At 38.9% G+C, this 18,169-nt stretch overlaps 1 protein-coding gene across 7 annotated transcripts in view; it reads right to left on the reverse strand.

The window, feature by feature from the left end:
• LOC106862732 (uncharacterized) overlaps positions 1–18,169 on the reverse strand; it is a 67,179-nt gene that overhangs the window by 7,880 nt on the left and 41,130 nt on the right. For 5 of the 7 annotated variants that reach the window (XM_088160088.1, XM_088160087.1, XM_088160080.1 and 2 more), the window contains one exon: positions 5,965–6,049. The exons of the other annotated variants lie outside the window; for them this stretch is intronic. The gene's annotated coding sequence lies outside the window, so the exon portion shown is untranslated. The remainder of the gene's footprint in view (positions 1–5,964; positions 6,050–18,169) is intronic. 7 annotated transcript variants of the gene reach the window in all.

Raw genomic sequence — 18,169 nt, forward strand, 5'->3', positions numbered from 1 at the left:
AAATCACATAATTGGCCCAAGCCCATACATTCAGGAAGGCAGAAGACTTACAACAAAGAGCAGACTTACTACAAAGAAATGGATGTAATTTTTGTTAAATGAGTAACTGCAAGTAATAAAGTCATTGATTTATACCTGTATCATCCAGCCTTTTAAGAGATCTCTTGATAAAAATTTAAGATCAGCCATGCTGAATATCTTGAGTATGTTCATATGAGTAGCTATTTTACCCACAGTTGGGTGCCATTTGAAAATTCTGTATATTTTAAAATCTGTTGTCTTCTCAATTGACTTGCTTCTCAGTAGCCTTCAACTCAAGGAGATGCTTCAGAGTTAACAACTTTTTTTTCTTTTATGATCATGCAATTCTGGAATTGGGAGGTGCAAGACAGGTGAGGTTACCAAAGTCTTCAATAGGTCACCTTGGATGCTACAGTATTTCAGAACACACTTTGCATCCAAACAAGAGTATTAATTCATGCTACTCACAAGGGATTCTCTGTTCACACCAGTCAACCAAATGGTTTTGGGGTCATTCACAATGACCTTTTAAATATTTTTTTACGGCAATAATGTCAAACAACTACAGAATTTACTGCTGCTTAGCCTGAAAGGGAGCTGTTTCTCAGAATGGGGAGCTAGGGGAAGATGTTTTCACTCAGCTGGAAGCTTTATGGGGCAGATTTCATCCATAGTCCAGAATTAAATGTCAGGTCCCTTGAGATCTTGAAACTCAATGAATGTTCAGCCCCAGAAATCAGGTGGTGAACCAGAACTTCAGACTCTCAGAAACCAAACACTTTGTGCTTCAGAAAGATTTGGTTTGGTTTTATTTTTTCTCCATTTTTTCCCTTTTTCCTTAATTTTGATGGATGATGTTTTGTTCTGCAGTGAGTTTTAATGTGTGTAGCTGTGGAACATTTTCAATTGTAGCAAACAACAACAACAAAAAGCAATATTTCAATATTTCTCAAGAAAAGGCTTCAAAGGTTTCAGATCTTTTTAAAATGTTTCTGCTTTATTTTGACGTGGCATAAAAGTTTTGTATGCAGTCTCGCATCCGCTATTGTGACAGCTGTATTTAATGAGTGCAAAATGATCAGAAAAACATCCTTTACTGTGGGTTGCCATTGCCAGCAGATGACAGGAGAGAGGCAGTACTGTAATAACAGAAGCGATGAAGTAGTTCATATTACTACTGATGAGGTATTTCTAGCTCAAACACCTAGGTATGCCTTTTGAAAATAATGCATTGGTCACATTACCTGATCGTTTCATCAGATTTTGTTTCCAACTGTATTTTGAAGTAAAATTGTGCATTCTTAGCCTCAGGTCATGAAGTGGCTGGTTGCAACATACTATTTGGGGATAACACAGTCAGTTTCCATAAGATGAAGAGGGAAAGGTCCTAGTCTTGTCTATAAATACTGGCCTTTCCATCAAGCTAATGCTGAGCATGAAATTCAGATCCACAGATATGCTAGAAATGAAACATTGCACAATACGTTTGATTTCTATTTTATATGCATATTTATTATCAGACTATTTTAGTCAAAATTGGAGAGAGTATAAAAATAAATCTAAATGGATTTGAAAGGCAGGGTATTTCTCTTTTCAAAGCATCGGCGTTCCTGACTTCCTCTGGTGACTGTTAGCTTATCATGCCTTTGTACAGGAGATCTAAGTATTCTGTTCTCTCTTGTGTCTCCATATGGTACCATTTCGCAGATAGTCTTCCTTTGGTCGCAAGATGACAGTGAGAATGGATTGTCAAACTGGACCACTATGACAATTTACTCTGGGGGAGAAAATCCTGTGGGTGTTTAGAAGCTTTACTGTAAGTTATATTTGATTAACTTATCCTACTACTGACAAATAATTAGGTCAGCAATTAATTTCAAAATGCAAATGTGCTACAGGCCTTCATATTTTAAGAAATTCCCTTTGTCTTTAGTTTCTACTTGTGTTAAAGTCTTAATGGATTTAGCTGAATGAAGAAATAAAATTATGTTTTCTAAGGCTTTATTTACTTAGTTGAGTTGGACTTTTTCATCAAATATTGACAGCAAATGTTTGTTCAGAAATGATCATGTGGGGTGGAACGTAATGGAGTAAGAAAACAGAAAAGTAATGATGAACCACTCATTTAAAATATATATATATACATATATATATATATATATATTCACATTTCTGCTGCAAAATATTTATCTACCTTCATGAAATAGGAACAGAAAGACAAATCAGATGGTCAGGAGGTGATCATTGTGGCCAAGTCATAAGTACCTGGTTAAGCAGTCTAAGAAAACAGGGTACATCAGAAAAAACCCCATACCTAACATTAATACAAGTGTGTCTCAAAGAAACCTATCTACCAGCCTATCTCGGGGACTTTATTATTAAACAAATACAGATTAAAGGCTCAACCCTTCCCAACAGAAGCTCAAGAGAGTTTTCTGTTGACTTTAAGGGAGTGAGGCACCTAAGCCTACATTTTCTGTGATTAAAATCATGCAATTTTTTTAGAAAATATTCAAAATATGCTGCTGTAAACAAAACCAACCAGCTATCCTGATGTAAGATCTGAGTGAATTTACATAGGTGGCAGAATTATATTAGAATTTACTGAGTTATTTTGCTCAAATATTTCAAGTAAACAAGGAGAACAAAGAAGGAGAACAACCACTCAAAAATTAGGTGAGCATTTTGCACAAAATTTTTACTGACCTTAAGATGAAAAAAAAAAATTATGCTTAATGATGTAAGCTGCTTTGGAAGAAATAATAGTTTAAAAAGTCAGGTTTTGGATTTTCTGTGCTTTTTTTGGTTCAAAATAGTGTTTTCATATCGTATTCACTTAAATTAGTAATGCAAATAATTACATGAGAAAAAAAAACCCAAAAAATATAAAACCAAACATTGCATTTTTTAGGAGAATTTCATTTTGGAAGGAAAACAGAGAGAGAAAGAGAAGAATTACATAGGGTCAAATGTGTCTCATGTACATGGAAAAAGCTTGATTTCCATTCTCCTCCAAAAGATAAAATCCAGGACCTTCTTTCCCTCTTAAGCAGCTCCTGAAGAACTTTGCATTTTCCACTAGGAACGAGCAGACAACACAAGAATGAAGCTTGATTTTGAATGAGGGAGAATCTCTGTCTCTTCCCCCCCACCCCAGAACTGTGGGACAGAAAATCAGAACCATATCTGGGTGCAAGAGGGGCGAGCTGCTGGGAGCTGAGCGACAGAAGCTTTCTTGTGAGATAAGGCAATGATCGTGCTGCTCAGCTGTACACTGGCAGGGACCCCATTAAAGAATCACTTTTCAAAAAAAGATACAGCTGCCTTCAAAAGTGTCCGAAGGAGAGGAATGGGGATGATCAGAAATTTGGGAAATGTCATCTGCAAAGAAATCTGAACTGGGGTGGCTTCATCCGAAAAAGAAAATGAGTGGACGTAAAAACCAAAGACTTCAAATGTTAAAAGCCTTCTGGGAAGAGGCAGGGGAAAGTCTGTACTTCAGGACTACAGCCAGGTGACAGAAAGTGGCAGTACTACACTGAAACAAAGGAGAGTCAGGTCAAATGCTGGCAAAAATTTTCTCACAGTGAAGGCATTGAAGCTGTGGAAATGATTGTTTATGGATGGTCTGGAGTCCCCCTCACTGAAGACCTTTGAGAATAGGCTGCACAAGCTACTTTCCAATATAATGTGAATATGGTTTTTAGCTGAAAGCAATCCCTTAGCAGTTATTACATTGATTTTTTTAATTGATTTTAAGAAGCTGATGGAACTCTTGCTTTTGTGGGAGCATAAAATAAACTTTTAAGTTAATCTAGGGCAAGAAATACACTATGAATGCCCAGCACAGCTGCCCTTATGAGTGACAGCAATTGTGAATGAGACTTATCTGCTGAAGCAGGACAGATAGAATGGTCTGCATGACCAAAGGTGAGCTCATTAAAATAACAAAACAACAAAAAAAAACCCCTAAAATTAAAATAGTAGCTTTCTGTGATGAATTAGCTGGCTTAAATGCTATAAAATAAAGTGAGTCAATATGCCATTACTTTATTAGAATTGGAGTATATTCAACAGATTTTAGAAGCAGTCACTATGACTGTGACCAAGAGGAAAAGTATGATGCAAAGCAATCTCAAACTCTGTTCCAACATCAATGGCAACTTCAAATAACAACAATTTGGCAAAAATACACAGAATACAACCTGTATAAAGCAAGTTTGAGCGAGAATATTATTTCTTTCAGGTAGTATCTGTATATTTGATGAAAAAGATATCATAGAACCACAGGATCATAGAATATGCTGAGTTGGAAGGTACCTGCAATGACCACTGAGTCCAGGTCCTGTCCCTGCTTAGCACCATCCCCAAGAGTCACACCTGTATAACATTCACTTCACTCTTAATTTTAAAAACAGCAAAAAATGTCTCATGCCGTTTAAAACCTAATTTTTTCAAATCGATATGATCTCTAGAGTCACCTGCATAAGTGTTAAAGTTTGGAACAAGGTAAAAAGTATTTTGAAGCATAGTCACACTCTAAAACCAGGACTTTTCACATTATTTTAGTCACACTCTAAAATTAGGACTTCTCACATTATTTTATTAACACATTTGTATCTGTTTACATCGAAGCATCCACACTAAATATCCTAGCCTTTTACAAAAGCCTTCTGCGGGCTTCCCTTCCCTTCTCTTGGCTGCTCGTGTGCTAGTGTTTTTTCTTTGTCTCAAAAAGGGAGTGGCACATCCCGCCTCACATGGTCTGTCTTTCTCTCTTTCTGTCATCCTTGGGAAAGAAGAGATTTTCTTTATCCTGTAAAATGGTGTCTGAGGATTTCCTTGTGGGGATCAGAGGGGCATTTCCCTTGGGATCGCCAGGCAATGGCTGAGGCCTGATGAGTATTTGTTTCTCCTGTCATCCATTCTGAGGGGCATAATCCCAAGGAAATCAGTGGGGAGTTTTAATATGGACTTTGAAGTCCAGATATGCCTAAGAACTTAAAGGTGATTAAGAAATTATTCCACTGAAGCTTTCCCAACAATCTCGGGCTGGCTTTTTTTGAAAAATAAACCAAAATAAAAATGCTTTGTTTTTCATGAATATCAGATGACAAATCTTAGCCCTTTCTTATAGCCTAAGCCACATTGGCACGCAACTGCAAACACAAGTTCCAACTTCAGGTAAACTTGTTATGCTAAATCCTCCCAGTGGTGTCATTTGGATCCCAAGTGTGGTTTTGAAGTTGGCCTGATTCTTTTCTTATGTGGTTTCAACTCCAGTAAGCTTGTTTATGTATGTGGAAATAATGGTACAACTGTCTTTTTTAAATGAGTGAAATTCACAAGATTTACCAAAAAATTCAGCGTTTAACTTTATGAAATCTTCAGAAAAACATCTTATCTAACATTCTGCTTAGATAAAGTTTTCCCTTTGTAACATAGTATGCATAGAATGGCATTATAAAAGGCCTCTTTTTTAATAATAAGGTAGAGCCAGACTCTAGACTGTCCTCATCTCAAAGCATGTATCCCCTCTGCACCCCACAGCTGCCCCACAATCTGCCTTTGAGTGTCTCCCATCTCCTTGAGCCCTGGACATTTGGCACCCCTTTGTTTCAGGGACCAAATCTCCAAACCAGGGAGGCAGATGCAGACTCCAAAGGACTCACTGCCTTTCAGAACATGCTCTCAGCAGAGTGAAGAGTTTATTACTCTTGAAAATCCTCTTCAGCACTCTAAAATCCCCACTTCAAGTGTCATAACCACTTGCTGGCATCAACATCCTGTAACAGCTACCACAGAAGATATTGAAGAGTAATGGAAAGAAGAAAGATACCTTAAGCCAGACAGCACACTTTAATTTTTTGAGAAATAGTACAGTCACACACAAGAGCCAACTAGCAAAGGAAAAAAGTAGGGAAACAGAGGGGAATTTATTACCTGGAAATCACACACTGGTCTGGGAAGGGAGGTAAGGAAAGAATCTTCCTTTTCCTCAGAAAACACATATTGCAGCATCTTCATCCTCATAAGAAAATAAAAGAGTATGAAACATTGAGAGTGATTACCTGTGCTGCTCTCTTCCTTACCACCCTAGTCAGCCACCCATGACAACAGAGCCAGTTAGAGAGTCCCAACCGGCAAAAGGATTAAAAAAGAAAAAAGTAAAGTGGAAAAATGCCTCAGGCCCCACACATGTGACTTCACAGCAAAACCTAGAGCCAGCCCTGAGGGGTCTGGTACAGAGAGTGAAGTAATATGACTGTGATTAGGATGTGTGGAAATTAGAAACCCTCTTGTTTTAAGAAGGCAGGTTATCTACCAAGCCTGCTCTACAGTTCTTTCAACTGTAATGTGGTGAACAAAGGCTGTCTGTAGAAGATGCTGTATTTTTCTACTCAGCCTATGTCACTTAGAGCTTTTTATGCTAGGCTCGTTTTAAAAACTTCAATTTAAACCAACATGAAAGGTCCTTAAACAGTAAATAGCATATTATATCAAAAACAAATAGATTAAAAAGTGAACAACCATAGCCAGTATATCTTTTTCCAGAGGAGTTTCACTTTCCACACTAACTAAAATTCTAAAAGACTGGCAGATCTGGGCCAGAGGTTTGTAATGGGCCTTTTACTTTTTTTTTCCTCCATCTCCAGAGATAAATAATCAGTTTTAGGGAACTGATAAAAAGAGACAAGAATGAAAAGTGAGTGTGACACATTTATGAGAAGGATTTTTCATCTGTTTCTTAAATACAGCACCTTTATTTCAGATTGTATTTAAAAAAGAGATGGGAGAGCCAACCAATTTATGTTGTGCTGCAGTAGTGAATACATATGAATGTACAGAGAACAGCTTGAGAGAGATAGAAAATTCACCCAAAATTTCCTGACAAGTTGAAAAAAGTTATGTTATCATTCAAGAATCATTTATTTGAAAAAGAAAAATAAAAAGCAGGCCACATCACTAAAGGCAGCAGAGAATAAAAACACATTGTTTCCAGACAAATCCCCATCAAAGACATATGACTCGGGACTCTGAAGTCAGAATGAATATCTTCATATTTTAAATTTCCACGAGCACTTTCAAGAAAAGCTGGAATTCTGCTAAAGGATTTGCTGCACACTTTTCACTACTGATTGATAGCAAGAAGCAGCATTAGCAGTATTTTTCCCCCATCGTTCCTCTGAAGCTAATGGAGTCGAGGATTCGTTACTCGATCTAATGGCAATAGCTTTCCAATAGACATGCACAGAATCATTGATTAGTTTGTCCTCTTCTTGTTTGCGTTGGAACACTGTTCAATTTACACCAATTAAAGAATGCTTGGTTTGTGTATTGAAGAATAATTAAGGGATGGAATTCCCTATAGGCTACTAAAAATGACATCTGACTAGAATGGTGATTACAGCATGAAGACAGCATTAGTATTTAAATAGTTTGACTGCTATATAAAATCATTACAGCACCTCACCATGAAAAAGAGCATTAGTTAATTTTGCCTATAACAAAATTAGTTGTATGTATTTGCCTAGTCACTTTAAGTAAATTTGACAAGGCTAATCTTAAAGCAAGCTATCCAGATTTAGTGGATGGCACAGATAGAGCACTGTTTAAAAGCAATCTTTTTGATAGATATGTATATAATCTTCAACCAAAATACAAATACACACAAATGAGCAACAAGAGCTTTGTCAGAGATTCTTAAATCAAATGTGAACATTAAAAACACATTGGTTACTAAAACTGAAAATCCAACGGTAACTGGCATGTTAATTATACAAAAATCAAGGTTTCACAACCGTAAATACACAAGAAATCCTTGTTTGTCTGCCACTCTGATTGTCAAACCTTTGCTACCCTTTCTAGCACTGCATGGTACAAAGAATCATGGGACACAAACAGGTACCATGGAAGGAGACATCCTTACTTGAAGGACTTCCCTGTGAAATATCCCAAATGATTAAAAATATTGGAGTGGCCTAGCCCATCCATGTAATGCCTCTTTAGACAAGCTTAGCTGTTGGGGTTTTTTTTGATTACAAGGTGGAAGTGAGGTTCATTCTTGAAAATACTTTTGAGGAAAGAGGGCTTTTTATCCTCTGTTTAAATTTCTCCATGCATATTAAATTCTATCTCCTAGCCTCAGATTATAGTATTTACAGTAATGATCTACCCAAAATGTGACAGCAACATTACCGTAACATAAACTGCTTGGGGCCAGGCCTGAAGTATATTTACATTTCCATAGGCTACTTAAATATAGTGTGTTTGTTTTACTAAACTTAGATACTGTAGTATATTTTATAAGGTCATCCGCCTGCCTCAAGACCTCATATTGCAGCTACTATCCTTCCTATGAGAATTTATGCAGTTTCAATTGAAGGTTGTCAACACCCTCTTTAATTCAGCAAAGGGTTCTCTGTGAAGGAACATAAGACTTTTCCATTTAAGCCTCTAAGGGCATGTAGCCATGCTTATTAGCATGTGTACATTATGCAATGCACAACAGTGTCAAAGATGCCCAAGCTCCCAAGCCCAAGTTCCAAATGAGGTGATACATCTGCACAGCACAATATACGTTTATTTGCGTGGCCCAGCACCTCTGGCCAATCTGCAGTGCCTCTTTGCAGATCAAATTAGTCTTTGGTGCCATGGCATTCTTGTGAACATGCCTGATTCTACAGGTCACTAATGGATATCTTCACTGCACTGTATGTCACTGGATCTGCCCTAGAATTAGGTTTGGGACAGTACACTTCATCACATGCTATAACCACTGACTTTCCATGGAGTTTTGTTCCAACATTTTAAAAAAGTCTTTAAAAAGTCTTCTGTTCTGGCTTTTGTTTTCATGTTGGACAAGTAGTTCTCTCTTCTGTACCAGACCTCCTGTTGGGATCTCCCACTATAATCTGCCTGACTAGACCTTGGGCTTTCAGGAGTGAGACTAACGCTTTTTTTCAATGAATAATATTCTTTTGCAATAGGGCTGATATAAGGGTGTATTCTTCCTTCCACCCACGAGAAGAAAGTCCATTAATTTCAATAGAAACTCTCCATGCAGAAAAGGGAGAACTGTGCCCCAGGGAACATTCATGGAAGATTAATGGCAAGGAGAGAAAAGTGATACAGTACAGGCAGAACAAAATCAGAACCCACCACACAAATAAAACTGGACAAGGGTTCATTTTTTAAAAGTCAGTCAGAAACGGCAGGAAGGCTTTGAAAAAAAAAATCAGGGCTGTTTCAGTGCACTTTTGCATACATTGGCTTTCAGGAGACATGAATAGAAACCTAACAGTAACTCTTTTTTCGTACCTCCTTTCACAGGTCTCACTGGCAAAGAAGGATTTAGCACTTAATTCCTGTACTTTTATGTGGTAAATTAGGAATTTGCACCTTAAAAGGAAATTGCTTTTCAAACTCCCATAAATTCTGGATTTTATTTTTTTAAATGGTGGAAAACATTCCCTACGTTCATCCCAACACATAATAAATAGCACTCTCCATTACTGCTCCTCAGAAAGGTGTAGGAAACAACCTGGCCAAAGAGAGGTGTTTATCATTTCTCCTGAGGAGATGCTAAGGGTCTAGACCCTGTCCTTAACTCTTTTGTTTCCTCAATCCTTTTTAGTTTAGACTAGCACGTTTGCTCTCTTTCTCAAAATCAAGTATCTGTTGAATAAAGCATTTAACTTGAGACTTGGTTACTTGATGAATAGGGCCTGCTGGCACTGAATAGTCCAGACCAAAACTGGAATAAGAACAGAGTTAAAATATTGTTTATTTTTCAGTTTACCATAATTTAAAAATAAAACCCCTACACTATTTTTTTGAATCATTTTAGATAACAACGGCTTGGTTTGCAACTGCGCCAAAGCAGGAGGAAGATGGTGAAGGAGACTGACACAGCATGAGAGCCTGCAGCAAACAGAGGTTGGTGGCTCTCCAGCAGGAAGCACTGAAATGTGGATGGTAATGCTGAATGTCTGTGGGGCTTGAGACTGAGGGGCTGCCCACCAGACTGGGACAAAGGACATGATCAGAGAACCTCTGAAGATCTTTTCTTCATGAGGGCAAGGAATGACTGAAAGACAAGGAAGTGCTGCCCAGGGAAGAAATGTTCTCCCACAATGTGGCATCGTGGCTGTCATCAAAACACCTTCCATTCTGGTTGTTGACACTGAAGTGAAGATAAGCTTTCAAAAAGGTTGGTACACACCCTGACTCGTTTTATTTTTGAGTCATTTATGGCCTGGTTTCTTTGTCTGCACTCCTAGCATGGCAAAAGACATGGGGCAGGTGTTGGAATGGCATTGGTATTTCTCATTTTCTCATTTCTGTGAGGCACCATGAAAAACAATCAACGAGCATGGTGCATGCTCTGGATGTGTCTAAGAGTAAGTGGCTCAAATACTAACATGTGAATTTAGTAAAGTTAAACTCTGTGGAATGGAGATAAATGACAGCAGCAATTGAAGTTGAATGTGATATAGAAATCCAACTAACAGAAGACTGTCTGGAAACAATTATTCAGAAAGCTGCTGACCCTCTATTTCTTTAAAGAGTTAAACATTTGGATCAGTTAACTGGCAGCTGCAATAATAGGCATATGCTCCAATCTTTGATCCATAGCTGAATTTGTAACTCTTTGTATGAGAAGCAGATCACATAGATTTGCATATTTTTAAGGATCTATAGGGGGAAAAAGAAGAACAAAACCTGCCTTTCCAAGATGCCACTTTGAGATCACACAGAATGTCATGGGTCCTCCCAAGTACACTAATGTTCAGAGCCAGTTGCAAGACTTGCAAATTTTATAAATGGACCTAAACTGTGACATTCATATCTGAAGATTAATCAAAATTCCTCCTAGAACAGACTCTTACAAGCCAAGGTTGCATGGTAACTCTTCAGAGAGTTATGTATGTCTATCCTTAAGATCCCATTTCCACATCCAAATTTGTGCCAGAACTTTTCTAAAACCTCAGAGACCAGAAGTAATAGATAAATTAAAAAATGCTTTGTAACTAAATGAGAAACTGTTGACTAGATTCAAGTTCATGAACAAGTAACAGATTTATGCCAAGGTCTTGACATTTTCTTAGATTTGGCAAAATTTTTCAGCGTTGATGAAAATTTACAGAGAGAAGACAACCATGAATAGAATGGATGCAATTTTTTGATTTCAAAGTTCATTTTTTGATCGTCTCTGTTTTCAACACCAACTGAAAGATGTTTACTAATCACTCATTTTGGATCAACAGTCATACCTATGGCACAGATTTCCTCTACTTGGTAGTATTTCATCAGGAAGTAGGTCCTACCGAGAGAAGTGAGCAATATACTGAGTACTGTGAAGGGAAGAAGTAATCATCCCTGCAAATGTGCTCAATTGTGTGGGATGTTTCAACATAGTTTTTACTTGATTCACACTTTACAATAGGCTTTCTCTCCTGGTTCACCTACACAACAGTCTTTGACATCAATGAAGATGATGAGAGCAGCTATTTGTTATTTGTCTGTGAATATTTCCTATCATCCCAAATAAAAGTGCAGACTACTGCATGGGACTGTGCAGAGATGTGTGAGAACAGCAATGCAAAGAAGTCATTCTCAAAAAAATATTCTGTGTCACTTTCTTAGAGTTGCCCACAGTAAGCCATATGGGGGCATGGAGGATTTTTAGAAGCCTGACTGACACAGGAGGCAGTAATTTCAGGCACTATCTGTCTTGTCCTATCTGCCTTGTTAAGTTCTGGCAAAAATCCCATGAAGAGGAGAGGAAGGTGTTGCACATTCCTGGGTAAGGTGTAGTAAGGGGATGGAGCGGTGCAATGGTGAGTGTGATCAGACCACTGGCAGGTGAACCAGAACTTGAGCCTTGAACAATAGTTTCAGTATCTTAGAGAGGGAGAGAATAGACAAAGAGAATAGCATACAGGTTTTAATGGGAAAAATTGATTGCTAATGCAGAGGTTTTGAGAAGGGACCAGCCTGCGTCCTGACAGTACATACATTCCACGATGTAAATAGACTTCAAAGTAACCCAAAAGCCTAGATAAAGGTTTGCTGCTTTTTGTACCTTTCCAACAGCATTAGTTGGTACTCTTCTCTCACCAGCATGGCCATGTAACAGTCTCTTAAAGCTCTGGAAGCATTATTAAAATAAAAGGCCAAGTCTTGCTTTTTTTCTTAACCAGGAAGAGCTATAGTTCTCAATAGGACTATTCTTTATTGTCGTCTTCTGTACGTTTTATACCTTTGGGTGTCTCTTCCCAATGGCCTCTGAAAGATTTTTTGATCTCCTAGAGCCTTATCTTTTAGGGCATTGTGTGACCTGCTTGTTTTGCGAGAAGGCAGAGTGCAAAAATGGAGAAATTGCCTTACATGCTGTATAGTATAATTTCAAATATTTCACTGAATTATTGTTAACTATATTTTAAAAATATCAACATATTATATTTGTTCTGGCCATTGAAATGATGCTTTCAAAGTAATTCAAACGTATTCTGATGTATTTTGTCAATATTACAATATTACAAAATTAGTTATATCAGTTAGGAGAAACATCTTGAAATTGCCTCCCTACAATTTATTCTCTGTATCTTAACTTTGTACAGTACTACAAGATCATTTTGCTCATGTGGGATCCTAGTATATCACTACATTCAGTCAAAATATTGCAAGTTAAAATAAGAATACCTGTAGATTATGAAAATGAGACCAAGAAAGCAGCATTTCTTGTTACATAAAGCAGAAAAACTGAAAATAATTTCAGTAAAAACAGATTAGAAAAGGGATGTGTGGGAGACACTGTCATTATTGTGGACTACAATAAAAGAAAAACATACATCAAATCAGAATGACTTACCTTAAATTAAAAATGTTAATAAACCAAGACATTAACAAGGAGATAATATCACCTTAGTGGTTTGGTCTAAGGCAATTGCCTACACTCCTCTGTAGTTGAGAGAGAAAGAGAGACTCTACCAGTAACAGAGACCTATTTTCATATGGCTACATGAGACACATCCTATAATGGCAATATGAAATGGTTGAACAGAGATCTGGAGGCACCACCCATGACAGACAGGGAAAGAAAAGCTACCTGAGACTAGATAGCTAATTCTAAGACAGCCACAGCAATTTATAAAGAATCATGTTTTGTTCTGTACATTAATTCCCAAATTTTAGAAAAGGAAAGACCCAATTAATTTCTAAGGTATTTTCATTTATTATAAACAGATGTGCTAGGGATGAGCATGCCTGTCTGTATCTTGACATAGATTTCAAAGGCTAGACTTCAACTGACAGCTCTGCAGTTATGAATCTTGAGATGCATTTCACTTCAATTTAGGGAGTTTGAGGAAGCTCAGGGTCTATATTCACAAAAGCCTAGGAGAAATAGAGCTGTTAGATTTTAATTCTTCATTTGAAATAGGAAATTTAGTGAAATAAGGATACCCACAGTAGGCTTTCTACAGCTTTTCCTTTCAGAAAGCTAGGACAAACTCAACAGCATAAATGCTTTTCTCTTTGATGGATGAAGTCACAGAACTGATTCCTGATATAGTCTCAATTCCTGGGTCTTAGGCAGCTGCAGTGAACATCAATCTCATATCCATGCCATACCAAAGGGATGTTTGTGTCTCAGATATATGTATCGTCAGCGAATGCAGTACAAATTAAGATAATTTCTTGGGTTTGACTCTATAAAAAAAGAACAAGTAATGGTCATCAAAGTTCATTGAAATAAGTTTTAACTCACAAAGCTCAGTAGTGTTTGTGAGCATGTGTTTTCATAAAACTGACTTTCCTTTGAACTATCTGGACTGAAGGCAAACCTGCACTGGCCAGAGAATAAAACAGGACATGGAGAATATTTGCCCCATTTCTGGTGTTCTAGTTCTGTCCTTCAAAATAATTAAAGACTGGATTTGCCATACGGCAGTTTTCGTCTTTCTAAAAACAGAAAGGGAGTGGGAAGAAAGAGAAACAAAAAAATATAAAAGAAAGAGCAGAAAAGATAAAGGATTGCTCCACTCCTCCAATTTCCCTTTATGAAGGGCAAAAGACCAAAGGGCTTTTACTTGGTGATGGCCAGACCATGGTCAAGAATACAAACCCCACTCGTCTTGGGTTGTGAGGCTGAGTACTCATCCCGCCTCTTTGCTGTGACATGTCAGGAGGTGGATTGCCAAAGCACTAGGGAAGGGTCGCCTGCGGGACCAGCTCCTCACCTGAACATCTCCCTAGAGACAGTGCCAGTTTGCATCAGTGAGAATTTAATCCACCTGTGGCAGATATAGGGCAGAGGAATGATACTGAGCTGAATAAAACTGTCAAATAAGATGTGCTGAGAGTGGCTATAGTAGCATACAGAAATATCCTTCAGTGGAACAGCAAGAGAATACCAGTTGAGAGAAGCCTCACCTGTTGGTGAATATTATACTTAGCCTGGACTTTGCACAAGAACATTGCAGAGATCCCCACAAATCCATATACAGTGGGTCAGAAGAGTGCAACAAGCTAGCAGAGGAGTTAAATTAATCTCTTGCATTGTGTCTGCTGCTGAGAGTAGTGTAGAAATTCCTGTGCCAAAGGCACTTTGCAAAGAAAATCAGTGTGGCCTTTATACAGATTGAAGTCTCTAAGGAGGAAGTTGTAGAGTAACTTGAGAAACTCAAGTGCAGTAAATCACCACAACCGGATGGTGTTCATCTGGGAGTTCTGAGGGGAAATAAAGTGAGAAAAAGCCAAGATACTGACAAGAGGATGCCTTCTTCCCTTGAAAAATGCAGCAGCACAAGAAGGCTGGGAAGTCCTATTATGTTGCCTGTCTTCAAAAGGAGATGAGGAAAACCCTGGGAATAAAAGACCTTTGAAGTTTACCACAGTTTTAGGGAACCCAAATAAACCAGTTCTGAGTAACAGCTCAAGAGAGAGCTTGTTGGACTTGAACACCCCATGAAGGTGTTCTTAAGTCTCCCAAACCACTAAGGCTGTTACAAGGGGGGAACTGCACTCAGTTATTTTGAAAAACCAGTGAAGCAGCCTTCAGAGGAAAAGTGGGATGACAGGGTCTTGTCAGAGAAAGGTGACCAAATAATCCAAAGATTCTAAAGGTTGGCCAGAGGTCAATTATAAACAATTGTCACAGAGAATGTTAAGAAACAAAGCTGAGACTAATACTTGACAATGATTTCATCCTGAAATGAACTACAAATCAGTCTGGAAGAAGTGAATATGAGAAGCATTTCTCTTTGCATTGAGGCAGGGAAAGGTGAACACCCAGTACTAGGTATCAAGTCTAGTGTCATAGCAAATAAATGAGTCTGAATCTCAAATCCTGATGCATTCAAATTAGTGTATCCAGAATCCACTATCTGGATTCAAGTCACACATGTGGTTCCCATCTTAAAAGAGGACAAATCAATTCCTGGGTTGAAACTCCTGAGGTTTGTGATCTGAGGTTTGAATACTCCATATATAAAGACTTCAGCCTACACGACAGTTACATATGAAATATGGGGGGTGGGAGGAGTGCATGCATACACATAGCATGCAAAGGAAGCAATTAAATGTAAACTCAAAACAATTTAAAAAGTGATTCATGGTAAAAAGTGCTCTGATGCAGAGACTGTAAGTATTTGTTCTTTACATTAACTTGCTGCAGCTAGCTGAAAGGGCAGAAGATTGCAAGCAATAGACAGTGGGAATTTTGCTGGGTTTGGTGAGCCCACTTATAATCAAACATTTTAAGTTATCTGTCATGGCTTTTTACCCTTCCATTTTTCTCTCCTGGTTTTATTTTTTTTAGTTCCTGTAGACTAGGCCTGGTATACTGAAGGCGTTCAGTTTTAATTCACTTTGTCTCTTGAATTCATTAGATTTTGAAAGCTTTCAAAGGAAGTCACAGGTAGGAATTAGAGAAAATATAGAAAGTGGGACACTTCTGACTGGCTTGTATGTTTCCAGTGTCTAAAGAGAAAGCTTTTTTTTAAAGCAAACTGTAGGAGGGTTTGTAAAAATAGATATTTACATTTACATACTGGGACAGATCCTCAGCTACCATGGAGCAGTATTGCTCCATTTTCTTCAACAGGGCTAGCCAGGAAGACAGGGTGCAAAGGAATGTTGAACTGGAAGGAGACGGACACATGAACAAAGGAACTGGCATGAACATAGAAACTCAGAGAAGAAGGTGATGGAGAGACATAAGAAAGAAAACAGTATCCCACATAGCCATGCTGTGCCAAGCAATGTCTGCATTCACAGCAACAGGGAGTTAAACTGTGATTATGTAGCAACCATGACTTTTGGAAAACACCTCAGGTGTTTCCAGCTAGGTAACAGGAATAGCAGGAGACCTGCTACTGATAGCAAGGTGGAGAAAAAGGAGCTCTGTGCTCAGCTGTGCCGTCGCTGGAGTCACGTAACACAGCACAGAGAGTAGGTGTCACATCAGATAGTGCTAATAGGTGCCAACAGCCACCTTCGCCCCTTTCCCCTCAGTCTTTCCCTGTGTGAGAGTCAAGTGAATATCAACATGAAACAACTCTGTATGACTGTGTGCTTCTGCCCACACAGTGGGACCCTGGTAGTGATTCAGACGGTGCTGGACTCCAGTGGACATAATGTACACTGAATATCCATAATAAATAATAATTACCACAGTAGGGGGCAGCAGCCAGCTGTGGAGGAAGAGTAGGGCCAGCTGCTGGAAGAGATGTAGGCACTGGCTGAGCATGCAGGCTGGGCATTGGGGAGGGCGAGAGGGCCATGGCTGGGAGCCAGTGGCAGCTTACTGCCAAGAAGAGGGAGATAAAAGCACAAAAGAGTTTCACCAGAGGGAGCTGCTCCTGGCCACCCCTCAGCAATCGGTAGCGGCCCTGATCCAGGAGGGAAGGCTGATGGCAAACAGGAGCATCGCCAGCCTGTGAGCGTGGCCAACACTGCTCACACATACCATGCTGGAGCTAGCAGGACGGGTGTGTGTAAGCCAAGCAAGCCTGCTGCAGGGAAACAACCCTGCACAGACCTCTGGCTTGCAGAAGACCCATTCCTCCTCCAGAAATGAGGACAGACCCACCCTGTACCCCTCAACATCTCCCAGGATGCACCTCCAGCTAAAGCAGGGTCAATATTCCAGAAATGAGTGCAGATTCAAAAGAGACTGATAGACACATGGTCAGTGCTTTTCTGAACCCCCTGATGCTCAGGTCTCCTTGATTTCATCTGCAGAGAAGTGTCCTGGCAGCGCTGAAGATCCCAAACTAGCAGCACTATTATTGGTCTGAATTCCTCGGAAGGCTTGACACTTAGTGCTTGGGTTCCCCAGGTGGTATGGTAAATAAAAAAGTGCTTTTGAACACACTGTACACACTCAGCAGTCCAGTACGACTAAAATTTATCAGGGATTTAAAATATTTTTCTAACTCCTCTGAAAAGTAATTTCTAAGACCAAATTGGCTCACCAGTCTCATTTTTACATTATTCATGGCATGCTCTTCACACACCAGCTCCTAAACAGCATCCCAGGGTCAGCTCCTCTATTTGTCTTATGTGGAATACTCAACTCTTGCACCAGCACAGTGTAACGATTAATTAGCACATGTTCTCTGTAATAATTATAACAATGTGGCACATTTCCCCTGAATTTAGCATAGTGAAATTTATATTTACTTATATTCATGTCTTACCTTCAAGCGTGCTTTCTGTACCTGGCTATTTTTTACTGAGTTCAATGCAAATAGATAAAATCTGTTTGCTTTTCTCTCCCAAGGAGGACCATGTGTATTTCCAGATTCTATTCTCATCCACCGGAAAAGTCACACACAACAATTGAAGCTTAGTTGGGCTTTTTTTTGCTGTGTTCCTGGTTGGTTGGGCATAGGGGGTGTAATATGGGTGATGTCAAAGTAAAGATGCTTTTCCTCCCTTTCTCAACATAGCAGCTTTTCCAGACCCAGTAAAAAGAAAGAGCTGCATCAGAATCTCAGTTTATGTAGTCCACAAGAGAATGAAGAAATTTATAGAGGACATCCCAGGGAAATAGGGTATAGTATCAGGGAGAAATATCCATCATTTCTGCAGCAGTAGACAAGCATAATCCATGTGTGAGCTCAAATACAAATTCATG

This window comes from Sturnus vulgaris, chromosome 2, assembly GCF_052056855.1.
Source record: "Sturnus vulgaris isolate bStuVul1 chromosome 2, bStuVul1.hap1, whole genome shotgun sequence".
NCBI classification, from domain to species: Eukaryota; Metazoa; Chordata; class Aves; order Passeriformes; family Sturnidae; genus Sturnus; species Sturnus vulgaris.